The sequence below is a fragment of the Cylas formicarius genome, unplaced genomic scaffold (assembly GCF_029955315.1).
Source record: "Cylas formicarius isolate icCylForm1 unplaced genomic scaffold, icCylForm1.1 PGA_scaffold_10__41_contigs__length_53128322, whole genome shotgun sequence".
NCBI lineage: Eukaryota > Metazoa > Arthropoda > Insecta > Coleoptera > Brentidae > Cylas > Cylas formicarius.
This window is the reverse complement of record NW_026844214.1, coordinates 17,943,816-17,956,643: the sequence shown is the minus strand read 5'-3', so window position 1 is coordinate 17,956,643 and position 12,828 is coordinate 17,943,816. Positions and strand designations below refer to the sequence as shown.

The window sequence follows — 12,828 nt, the reverse complement described above, 5'->3', positions numbered from 1 at the left end:
ACACAGTGTTCGAAGTGTTTTCGGAGCGCGAGCATTGAAGATGCCAAGTGAGATTTTGGCGAAACGTCTGCAGGATTCCAGTCGGATGCAGGATTTGCAGGATTCCAGTCGGATGCAGTATTCCAGTCGGAGTTCAACGAGCGAATAGTGTCATCATATATATATATATATATATTCTATACTATATTCTGGGATATCATCCGTTCGCTCGTTGAACTCCGACTGGAATCCTGCAGACGTTTCGCCAAAATCTCACTTGGCATCTTCAATGCTCGCGCTCCGAAAACACTATATATATATATATATATATATATATATATATATATATATATATATATATATATATATATATATATATATATATAGGTTTTCCAACTGATTTCGGCTTAAAAAATCTCGTTTATAATTAAATTTTGGTAGAAGTAGTCTGATTTTTTCTACTACAGATTTAATTTGCAGATTCCACTTGAGCTGACAATCAATAGTGATACCAAGATAATTAAACGATGTTACTTGCGGAATTTCTGTCATTTCAACTGTTGGGTTTCCGATGTTTGGGAGCTGATTTTTGTACGATGAGAAAGGTAGGTATTTGGTCTTCTGTAAATTCAATGTAAGTTTATTGTACTGATACCACTTTTTGAGAGTTTTTAAGTCCTGCTCAATTTGTAACTTTAACAATTGCCATGTTTTTGCCCGTCGAAAAATTACAGTGTCATCGGTTGTGTTATAACTTGACAATGGTCAAAAACTGTTTTTTGACTATCGTAATGAAAAACCTTATATGTGTCATATATTTTGTTAAAAATAATCCTAGCGTCAGTTATGTGGTTATTTGTTCCTAAAAGAAGTGTGCTTAGTTTTTCATAAATATCTAGAAATTTAGAATCAAACTTCACATGCTTTTTAAAATTCTACAAATAAAAGAAGTTGAGAAAACAGAACCGTCCTTGTGTTTACGAATATGGACAGCACTATTTAGTTACTTGCTATTAGAATTTGTGATCGTTTAGTTTGCTTTTGCTGAACAAACATTATTATATATTTTATGTTTCACAGTTTAGCTGCCGTTGCTGTTGTGTCCTATAAATAATACAAATTAATAAATTAAACATAAATAAACCCTGATGCATATACACAGTTATTATCAAATTATAAAATTAATAATATAATGTTCTATTTCCCATTTGAATAATTAATTTAATTAATTAATTTTCCTTTTTTTTAGAATTTTCACCGGGGTGTCGTTGTTATGTGTCAATTTTCCTAAGAAAGTACTTCCTAAATGATTGTACATACAAACTGAGAGAAAAGGTATTCATTTCTTGCAAAATAATCTGTAACAACTTCAAAATTAAACGCATATCTAATTTAGCACTTGCATCATCACAATCTCTCTCTTAAACCTTGATATTGCAATAAATTGCCGCTTTGCTTTGAGCTTTGACTTCTTTTATTGCTGCCCCTGATCAAATTGGGGCGAGCCGGTAAATCTTAAAATATAATATTGTAGTATAATAGTTATACTTACATATACATTACTACACACACAACCTTTAGAATCCCGTCTGTTAGACTCACATACCTTTTTTTTATAGCCCGTGTTTCCTCCGTCAACATTCAAGCACACAACAAAAATTTCCGTTTGAAAAGAACACGATTTTATCCAATGCCAAACGTATGCTGTTTCACCGTAAGCGTAGAATATTTATTTGTTACTTTAAGATTTATAAGTGTTTTACAGAGTAAGCTGTAACAAACCAAGAGTAAAAATTATATAATTAAGTTTTTAAGGACGCCATTAAACCTGAACTAACTAATATGAAACTGTTGAATGCAATATTATAAAACTTTTGGTATTTATTGGAGGTCTTACAAAGCTTTAAAACCAATAGCTTCCTTATAAAAGTATAAAAACTGTTATAAAGGCTAATCCTTCTTATAAATCTATTATAATTAAACCTTAAGCTGCGAAAAATATTAGTTGAGCTTTTACACTTTTGGACTTAATTTTTGCGTAACTTCCGATGCATTCGTGGCATCGACTGACGTGACAACAATTCAAAGTCATCTGACGTCAGTTCGAACTTTCGCTGGCGAATTTAATTTAATGCGGAATTGAATTTAGACTATTTCACGACGGCTGGGATGCGCTTACGCGGAAAAAACCCGGAACGGCACTGTTCGGAAACAAAAAGCGGGAGCATCGGGTTTTCGGTGGCGGCTCGTCCACCGGCTCACCGGCCCAATGGAATAGCTTAATTACTTTTTTGCCCGCCGAGTGATTAATGATGGCACATGTGCTTTGCGTGCAATTATAATCCTGCCAGCGGAACGCGGGGTGGTGGTGTAGCGGCGTAGCGAACGGGGCGGCGTCCGGCGACGATCATTGTTTGCATCTCTTAATGCTTGTTTTCACTTATATTTAAATCGGCAGAAGGAATCACTGCTGATTAAATGTCGTTATTTTCATTTAAGTTTAAGTCACGATATGCGTCGAAAATTCCCAGCTACCATTTATTTGACTTTTTTACTTAAAAGCAGCAAAGTAACGTTATAAAATTAGTAAAAGTAAAAGTAAAGTAAAATTTGTCATAATTAGGATTTTGTTACCAGATATACAATGTAATTAAGAAAAAATGGTCAATCTCTAAACTGGAGGTACAAGACGTCAAAAACCTACAGAGTTAGACGGTCTTTGCAAATTGCAAAAAAGGTTGATTTGATTGATCTAAATAATATGGTGAAATAAGTTTCAAATTCGTAATTGTGGTGTCGAAATCCTAAAACTGCCAATTATTACTACACTATAAAAACTGTCTCAATTAATTTGAAAATTCAGAATAAATTTTAAACTTTTAACGCGCTGCATTTCCGTAACCATTTGTATGAGGGATGTTGAGCTCAATCAAAATATTTTGGGGTTTAGTACGTTCAGTAAGATTAGAGATTGCCCATTCTGTATATCAGGAATTCTGGCCTGAAAGAAAACAACGTGTTAAAGAACTTAAAAAAAAAACACGAACATGCCACACAGCAATAAGAAAATTGCAATGGTATAAGTGATTTCTAGAAAAATGTAACGGAGTACGCTTTTCAATTTGATTCTTTGAATATTTTTAAGGGTTGCTACATTGCTATCTACATTGGACACTTCACACTTTTTCTAAAAAAATGGTCGAAATCGTTTTTAACAACGAGCGATAAATATCCTTCGTCCAATAATAAAATTATAATTAAGTAAAGAGATCAACAATTCCGTGCCAGTAATATGGCTAACGCGGCCTTCCCGCCAGTGGCCATAAACGTCGTTGCAGCCAATACATCATCTCCGAACCCCGATAAAAACTTAATTCACATTTTATGGCTCCCCGCTTGCTCCTAATGGATAGTTCCGGTTATTCATGGCCGACACCAGTCTATGATTTTGGCATTTCTGTTTTGCCGCATCCCACTATTGTCAATCTATAACCAATTCTCTGTTTCAAATATCGGACCGTTTCGGGCGATATATAGCTCGGATTTAGGATAACTAGAAAGTATTTTATTACTTCCTATCTTGAACAAAATCTAAGTCTATTTGCTTTTTCAATGGAAGGAAAATGATCAACAGTCCCAAAAAAGTATATCGCTGCTCCGGCGGAGCAGTAACTTGCAAAATTTGTTGACATTGAGTTAAGTCCATCATTTATCCTGAAATGGTTTAATATATAGTGTAAAACAACATTTAATTTAGTAATTAATTTTCTAATACAACGTTTTCAAAGTCACAATAATGTGATTTAACAAATATTAGTCAAGTACCCCAGGCATATTTACTTACTAACTAAAGTTGGTATTTTTATTTATGTGGATCAACTACCTAATTCAACTCTTTAAAAATTTTGAACTTACTCTTAACAATTAGCTAGTCACGTTTCCGTTATATAAACGAATATCGATTGCTAACATAAAATATTTAAATTATAAATACCTGAAATAAATCATTATGTAATAGAATTAATTCTAGTGGATACCAAAATTTTAAAAATATTGCCAAAATTAAATTGCCTCGAATTAAATGACAAAATAAAAAAAAAATAAAACGTTACATAATTAAGAATCAATGACACAAAAGAAACACCAAAACTTCTAATGCATGGAGAAAGGAGGATAACCTATCAGACGACTGACAGTTGTCAAAAAGTTACATACTTCCCATTTAAAACTTGCAGCGTCTCACTAATGTTTAAACAAAGTTAGTCTTCGTCAAAAAACTTAGTGGGTCGACGTACTCAGGTTTTTCGTCACCTAGATACTTACTAAGGGCTGATGAATGGTCATTTTCGTGAATTAAGTTAAGGATAGCTCGAAAATCGCGTCCGACATCATACAGTGTTCTCAATTCGCGGGCGAAGGTGAAATAAGCAGAACTTTAGCAGGTAGATAGGTTGTTTCGGATCTGATCGAGGGCAACGCTTGTTTCCATTTTCCGTGATCCCTTTTGAGGTCCCTATTTCTTCTTGCTTTTGGATTGGAAGCTGGGTGGTACCAAGGTACAAGACTTTGGGAAAAATCTAAGCAATGCGCCACTTATTGCATGACATTAGTGACGAACTGTACCCAAGGATCACTTCATCAATTAGACATTTCGCGTAGACTTCAGCCGTTACATTCTTGAGTTCAGGATTTTATCTAATCGCTGCTGTAATAATCAGAACAAACAAAGGAAGAAACACTGAGGGCGAAAGCCCAATTTGGTATGTGGGGGAACCTTATACCCGCTTGTGCATTGATGAACAACTTGAGTTCTGGTATCACCACCAAGTACTTAACTGAAATTATTCCTGTTCAAACAATGATGCAATAATATAATTTACTGCTTAGATCATTTAAATCAAGTGCTTTAAATTTTGACCATGTGTGTTTCCCTCCGATCCATGCAATGAATTATCGTTAATCAACAATAACATTTTGGTAATATTCTTTTTAGGAATAAATTTTAAAATTGTTCGCAATTGCTATTCACTCAGTTTTGAAATTCTAAAGACAAATTTTATTTATTTATTGAATTTACAATTTACATGGAATAGCCCGTTTTCAAGGACTGAATATTTCATTCCACTTAGTTACAAGAAGATCAGGTACAGGGAGCACTTTTTGATAGAATAGTATAGTAGAAAATTTCTTATAGTTAACTTTTGTACTTAGGTAATTCGAGTTTTTATAGATACGTTTGATATGATTTAAGTTTTTCTCGTAATAAGCCTTAAAAATTCTTTATATTATTTTTATTTAAAAAATTTGATTTGATTTGTTCTCAAGTATCCCAATCGCGCGAAAGCAAACTTTTCGGAGTCACAGATGGAGTTCGTTAACCAACAGAAATAGGGAAAACATTTTTATATGAAAGTTGTTATTATGACAAAAAGAATGCAATTGTGAGAACCAAAATGTGTGGATAACGATATTAGCTATAAAAAAAAAGAAAAAGAAAGTTTTGATAAAGGGTGTTTTTTTTTCGATGTATAGAACTTTAAGTTCGCATTACTGGTAAAGATGGCGACCCATTTAACAGCTGTCAAGTGATTTATTCTCAGTTTGGTTTGGCAATCCATCATGAATAGACTCAAGCCTGAACAACGCTTGCAAATAGTGCAATTTTATTTCGAAAATAATGGTTCTGTGCGGAATACGTATCGCGCACTACGCCCATTTTATCGTTAATTCGATTAACCATGGAACGTTTTCGCACCACGTTTACTCTTATCGATAACTCGCATCCTCAGAGACGTCGTACGGTGCGTAAAGAAGAAGCTATTGCTGCTGTAGAGCGTAGCATTGAGGAAGACCCGAATGAGTCCATCCGCCATCGAGCACAGGAATTGGATCTGTGTCCATCCACTTTATGGAAGATTTTGCGGAACGATCTTGGTTTACGTGCTTACAAAATCCAACTCGTGCAAGAATTGAAGCCAAACGATCATCAAGTAAGGCGTAGATTAGTCGAGTGGGCCCAAAACGAGATTGCCGTTTTTCCCCGATTTTCATAAGCGAATTTTGTTTAGCGATGAAGCGCATTTCTGGTTGAATGGCTACGTCAACAAACAAAACTGCCGCATTTGGAGCGAAGCTAATCCTCAAGTGTATGTTGAAACACTGTTACATCCAGAACAACTGACTGTTTGGTGCGCTTTAGGGGCTAGTGGAATCATTGGTACGTACTTCTTCAAAAACGATGATTGCCAGAACGTTACAGTCAATGGTGATCGGTATAGAGTATGATTACTAACTCCTTCATTCCTGAATTGAATAACCATGATGTCCAGGAGATGTGGTTTCAACAAGACGGCGTAACATGTCACACAGCTCGTGCCACAATCGATTTATTGAAAGACACGTTTGGTGACTGCCGAATTTCACGTTTTAGACCTTGTAAATTGGCCTCCAAGATCTTGTGATTTAACACCGCTAAACTACTTTCTGTGGGGCTATGTAAAGTCATTGGTCTATGCGGATAAGCCACAAACGCTTGACCATTTGAAAGACAACATTCGTCGTGTTATTGCCGATATACGGCCACAAATGTTGGAAAAAGTCATCGAAAATTTTACGTCCAGATTCGACTACATCCGCTCCAGTCGTGGCGGTCATATGCCAGAAATCATAATTAAAATGTAATGCCACAAGATTATCTTTCGGATAGATAAAATTCATGTCAATCGAATAATCCATCGTTGTTTTATTGCAACTTAAAGTTCTATACATCGAAAAAAAACTTTCTTTACTAACTTATACCTTTTGCTGCACATCAACGAAATTTGCATTAAATGTGTGCTTTTCGTTAATACAGACTCAGGGCGGCAAGTTTGAGTTACTTCAGCATTGACTTTTTGAATTGTACTAAATTTAGCAAAATGTAGGAGAAAAAAAAACATAAGAATCCTAAGATTTTGACCACTTGTATCTAGGAAACGAAGTTAAACTGCTGCTTCATAAAATCGACACAGGCAATTTGGGTGTATCACATCTCTATAGAGTGTCCTGAATATGTATCACACTTTATACGCAAAATGATACGCGATCATGTTGTAAACGCTTGTCATCGGTAATATGCGATGGATATTATTAACCGATGTAAATCATTCAACAATTTGGAATTGGAACACCCCTTAGAAAAAGTGATGAAGACAGGAAACCTTTTGTCCTACAAAGGGTATTACGAAGCAGAAAATGGACTACCAGAGAGTTAAGTAATCAACTCGAAACTACTAGAAATTTCTGCATTAACCGTCAAGTGAAGATTAAAAAATGATTATTGCAGCTCCACAGATCGCGCAGATTAAATTTCGGTAGAGATAATAGACTGTGGATGACTGGAAGAGAGTTTTGTTTACACATGAAACTCGAGTAAGTCTAAAATCTTTAGATTGTCGTGATAGAGTATGGCGCAATCCTGAAAAAAGATTGCATAATAATCCTATCTCTCCAAAGTAGCCATTTGGCGATGGTTCAAAAATGTTCGCTGGGTTCCGAGGTTTAGCAGGCAGAATTCTATCTTGAAAGCATTATTCGAGATCCCGTAATGCCGTTTGCATCACTTACAGGGAACACTTTCATTCAAGATAATGCAAGGCCTCAGGAATGGCGACCACAATTAGATAGTGCAAGAACAAAGGCATAATTAAAAAAAATATAGCAGCGTGTTAATTTTGAACAGGAGTTTATTTGGCCTTATAAAAGCTATCAAAAACGTTAGGCGTACTCCTGTAACACATATGAACTTAAAAATACTTTAGTATTAAATCTAAACAATTGAAAGAAGAAAATTATTGAGTTTGAAGTACAATATAAGAAGTTTTGGCTTCCTGTGACTATCTAGCCGTCGATGGTCACGGATCCCTAAACATACGTGAAACCATAGAAACGTGCCTTGTTGGCAAGTTCCCGTATTTATATTTGATGCAAGATAAGGTGAGCTTTTCGGTAAACAGCCCACAAACTCTTCAATTTTTCTTAAGGTTTAAACAAACACGTCGAAAAACGCCTTTACCCTAGTACGGTATATCGATAAACTAGACACATTTCACCGTACTGAAAATACGTACAATGAAAAAACAAATTAACCGGTAAATGGGTATTAAAGTCGCAGTCGTAAAAACTTTACGTTTATTTTTATGTGCCCAAATTTAAGAATGACAATTTAAAAGCTGTAAAGTTTAACACTCGCGCCGGCGATGTGCCAAGAGATAAACGGAGGGTTGATGCTCACTGAAACCGAAAATATGTCACTTTATGACTTTTCGGAAGTATATTTTCAATTTCGAATCTATAAAAGTTTTATTTTTATGCTTTGGTGCACGTAAAATGTATAACTTTGTTGTGAAAGATTTGAAATTATTCAACTAGTGACGCACAAACTTAGATACCTGAAAAAAGTCGCTTAGAATTTTATCTGCATACGAATCCGTAAAATGTTTAATTTTAAAGATTATTTATCAATTTTGAAGAGGCTTTAAAAACCGCCCCTTGCGGTCACTAATTGCTTTTAAAACAGCGATATCACATATCGTAATAGTATGACAAAGTAGTTTAACACAAAAAGTATTGCACACAATCGAAAAAAATATTTTCAATTGTACAGGATGTCCTCTAAAATCGTGGCAATATAAATATATATTTTTGACATGGAACCCCGTATACGATTTTGCATATTATGGTTCCGTTTATACGACACCGTGATTGATTTTGGTGTTTAATGTGACTTTGTAAACTTATTGGAAAAAATAGAGAATTATATCAAAAAACGTGCTTTCATTTCCAAGAGTTTAGTAAAGCCCCATGGTAATTATTTCAAACCGACAATTTTTCAAAGGCTTTCCAACTTAAGGAATCTAAAACTAATTCTCCACCATTTGATAAAGGTTTCCCTATAACTATCGATGTAAGTTTTTCTGTAATATTAGATTTTGGTAATAATTTACAAAAATATTTTTTTTTCAATTTAAATAATACCCTGTGTAATTAACTTACTTACTTAATAATAGTGAAATTGTTTTGGTAAAATAAATTTTACAATTTGCTAATTTTTGTTTTATTTGCCAACAATAAGCCATTGAAAAACAATGTTCTTTAATTATTCGAAATCAAGTAAGAATATATTGAATTAGTATTGAAATCAAGTTAAAAGTTGATTTGAAAAATGCTACTAAGCAACGAGTTATTCAATAATCCTACTGATACATTTTTGAATGCCCACTTCAACACTTCTCTAAAAATCCAGCCTTAAATTTGGCTACTTGTTCGCTCACAGATCATCAGAAAAGTTTTTTATTCTGATTCTTACTGTTTCCTTTATCGTAGGCGGTAGGTTTATCTTTAATTGATATTATTTTTAATTTTATGTTCGTTCTTTTTTATTGGTTGATAATAAAAGCGAAACATACTCAAAATTAGTGAAGTAACAATATTAATGTATGTTTGAACAAAAAGTATGTATGTATTTATAAACACATGTATTTATAACATTATGTTTTGATCAGGTATCACTTTAGAAAGTCAGTTTCATTAAAAACTGTTTAATTCGGGTGTTTTAGACAATTTAGTCTTCTGTTGGGAGCGATCGGTTGGGTTGTCGGTACATATTTAAAAACTGATATTCTGGTCGTACTTTGGCGTTTGTTACTCAGCGAATAGGTTCGTGCTGCTTCATAAGGGTAGTATAATCAAATCCAGTCCTATCATCTGGGGTCCAAAAGTGACTAATTATAATAAAACCGTTTAAAATTATGAGCTTATCTTTTTTTTCACATCAAGACAGTATATCTAATTGATCTTTTATTTGGAGGCTACAATTAAACAAAATAAAATAAAAACAAAAGTAAAATTTGGTCGTTGCTAAACCGTAAGATCCGCACAATAAGACCGGTTTTGACTATAGAAAAATTATAGATTATAAATGTCTTCGCAAACTCGTTTTTTAAACATTCGCTGGGATCATTACTAAAGTGTCGTTTCCTAAACTTTAATTTATTTGGGGGTTTATTAAGGTTTATATTTATGATTATAATAGAGGTATAATATCCCGAAAGTGAAAACTGTATTTTAGCCGTAATATTCCTTTCAGTATATTGTGAATAACCTTCTTTCTATATTTAGTAGAGTTGAATTGGAGGTAGTCTCACTAAGGTAATCTTAGTTAAGGACAAGATTCGGAGTGGGATTAACATTAGGAAAGAGTAAGCAATTGATCTGTCCATCACTACGACCCAAATGATCCATTGTGACTGCCTCCATAGGTATACAGCTTTATCTGGGTTCCTGTCTCTGATTAGAATTCACAGCTTCCAATAGTTGTTCCTTGATGTAGCACGTTGTCTCTGATTTGGTTACGCCTAGCCGATGGAAACGCAGTCCGATATACCTTCATATTGGTATGATATATCTGTGGCAGTTTCCTTTTTTTCTGGGTAGAATCTGCATTGAGTGTTTTCTTCCCACTCCTTCTTAGACCGGCAGTTGCCCATCATTACTATTATTCTTAGGGCCTTTCTTTGGCAGCTTAGCATGTCTGTTGTTAATTCGAGGAATTCCTTGGCCTGGAATTTCTCGTTAACATTTCCGGGATTCTGTTCCTATTCATTTTTTGATGACTGATTTTGAAATAAGTTTAGCCACCCCATGAAAGGGTTACCATTAGCCTTCACGGGATACTTTGTCGGCGCTTTCGTTAACTTGGATAATATTTTGCTGGATAGCATTTATTACCGCTTGACTGTAGACAGTGTAGATTGCAATTGTTTCATTAGGAATCTTTCTCGTATTTATTCCTCTTCTTCAGTGTTCTTGTGCGTTAATGTCTGCTTAGAATACTATTGCTAGATATCCAGTGGAACATAAATTTTCATTTTCGTCCTGGGTTCATATTTTCCAGCTCTTACTCCTTTTTGAGCTTTTATTCGTCTATGTACTAGATTGGTGGGCTATTTTCCAGTCTTCTCTGGTTAATTTTTGATATCTGTAATGTATAACAAAGCAGTACTAGGATGTAGCGCTGTTGAATATATTAATGTTGGCATCACCCCTTTGAAAGCAATTTTTGTAAACCCATTACCAGCGATATGTAGATCGCAGTCGAACGGGCCACTTAATGCCCAAAAATTTAAAGCAGCACCATTGTAAAGTTCTCCGAAAATACAAATACCGGTATCCCAATCGAAAACAGAAATTGCAAGATTTATGCCTTTGCTATAAAAAGGAACACGTCTCATTTAAATAAAGGCAGCCGGACCCTCTCGGGGGACACGGACTTATTGCCGTTTAGGTCGACCTGATGTAACGTCACGCACTATCGCAACCGAAGATCTCCATTTCTGTGTAAAAAGCCAGCGGTATGTCGCGTATCTCGGACGAGCTTCGATTTTTCATTCCCAACGGCGACTGTCACCGGTGACAGTTTCTCAGATCGCATCTCGGCTCGTCACTTTTGGACCAGCTAGCTAGCCGACCGACCGTCGCTATACGACCTCCGAACAATATAAAAAAGCCGTAAACTGGGCATAAAACACGACAAAATGGCACTTTTTCGACCGAAACTGTTGCCGAAACGGCTGTGCCGGGTGATTATTGAAATTACTAGAGTCTTTTTCGAGGGGACACTTCGGAAACTTGTGAATAAAATTTCGATGGATTAAGTTTAGTACTTACGGCGAGTGAATTCGATTTGTCGATGCCGTTTGAATGTAGTCGGAGGAGAACTAGAGTCCTGTTTTATTATTTTAATATGGTATCTAGGACCATTATGTATTTATTCTATTCTAATTATTTTTTGTTAATTCACCCATTGTTGCTTAGTAATAATGATGATAATAATGATAACTGGTATTCCATTACGCACATTTTATCATATCAAACATATAATATAAAAATATATGAGAAAATTAAATGTTTGCCAATCGCGAGGTTGGCTTATGCAGAACTTTATAAAAATTGTGTCGTTCCCGGTTGTCCTGGTATAGTCAGCAAGAAACATACATGCAATACACGATGTTTCTGTTCAACAAATCGGTATAGAAAGTGAACAACCTGTGTATTATACTTCCATTAATTACTCCTACTAATGCTTTTTCAATTTTATTAAGTATTCCTTAGCATTTTTTGAGGTATTCAAATTTTTATGAACAAAACTCCGAAAATTTGTTGAATTATGAGAAAATATGCCAATAATCCAAGAAAAATAAATATAAATAGATAAATTTTTTATTTTATAAAAAAAGTGTTTCCTTTATTTCCATTAATTTAGAAATTCTGCCTCATTTAAAGCGTAAAATATTATTGAACTATAGCTAATGTTTTCAGATCGCGTCTTTTAGTGCAAGCCATGCAAAACTAATTTTGCGTTGATGGATCATCGATTTAAAAAATTTAAGTTTGGTTTACCACATATTTATGAATCAGTCTATATATTTGAAAATAATTTTAAATTGTTTCTTTAAGTCTTATCTAAAACATTTAATTTTTTTTTGTAAAACAAATCGCCTTAAATTTTTGTGCTGCTCTTTCAACATAAAACCCCTCCCTTCATGGCCCCAAGAGTGGTAAGGAGAGGCGTAATCTTTTACGTCCTTTTTATAAATATTGTTAAATAAGAGGACCATAAATAACTGCTCCAATGAAGCTGTACCAAAAGACACTGTGATGTACACATCATTAGAACCAGATTTTAAATTAAATTAAATAATGATAAAATTTTCGAAAAATAAGAAGTTATTAAACAAATACTATAAGGTCGCTTCTTGAGAGGTGATTTCATCTTCTTCACTGGCAGCATTACAGCATTACATTTTAGAA

The 12,828-nt window shown here is 34.4% G+C and overlaps 1 protein-coding gene across 1 annotated transcript in view; it reads left to right on the top strand.

The window, feature by feature from the left end:
- Positions 1–566: 566 nt before the first annotated feature.
- Positions 567–12,828, top strand: part of LOC132704976 (aldo-keto reductase family 1 member B1-like) — a 42,248-nt gene continuing 29,986 nt past the window's right edge. The window contains exon 1 of the mRNA XM_060675356.1: positions 567–584. The gene's annotated coding sequence lies outside the window, so the exon portion shown is untranslated. The remainder of the gene's footprint in view (positions 585–12,828) is intronic.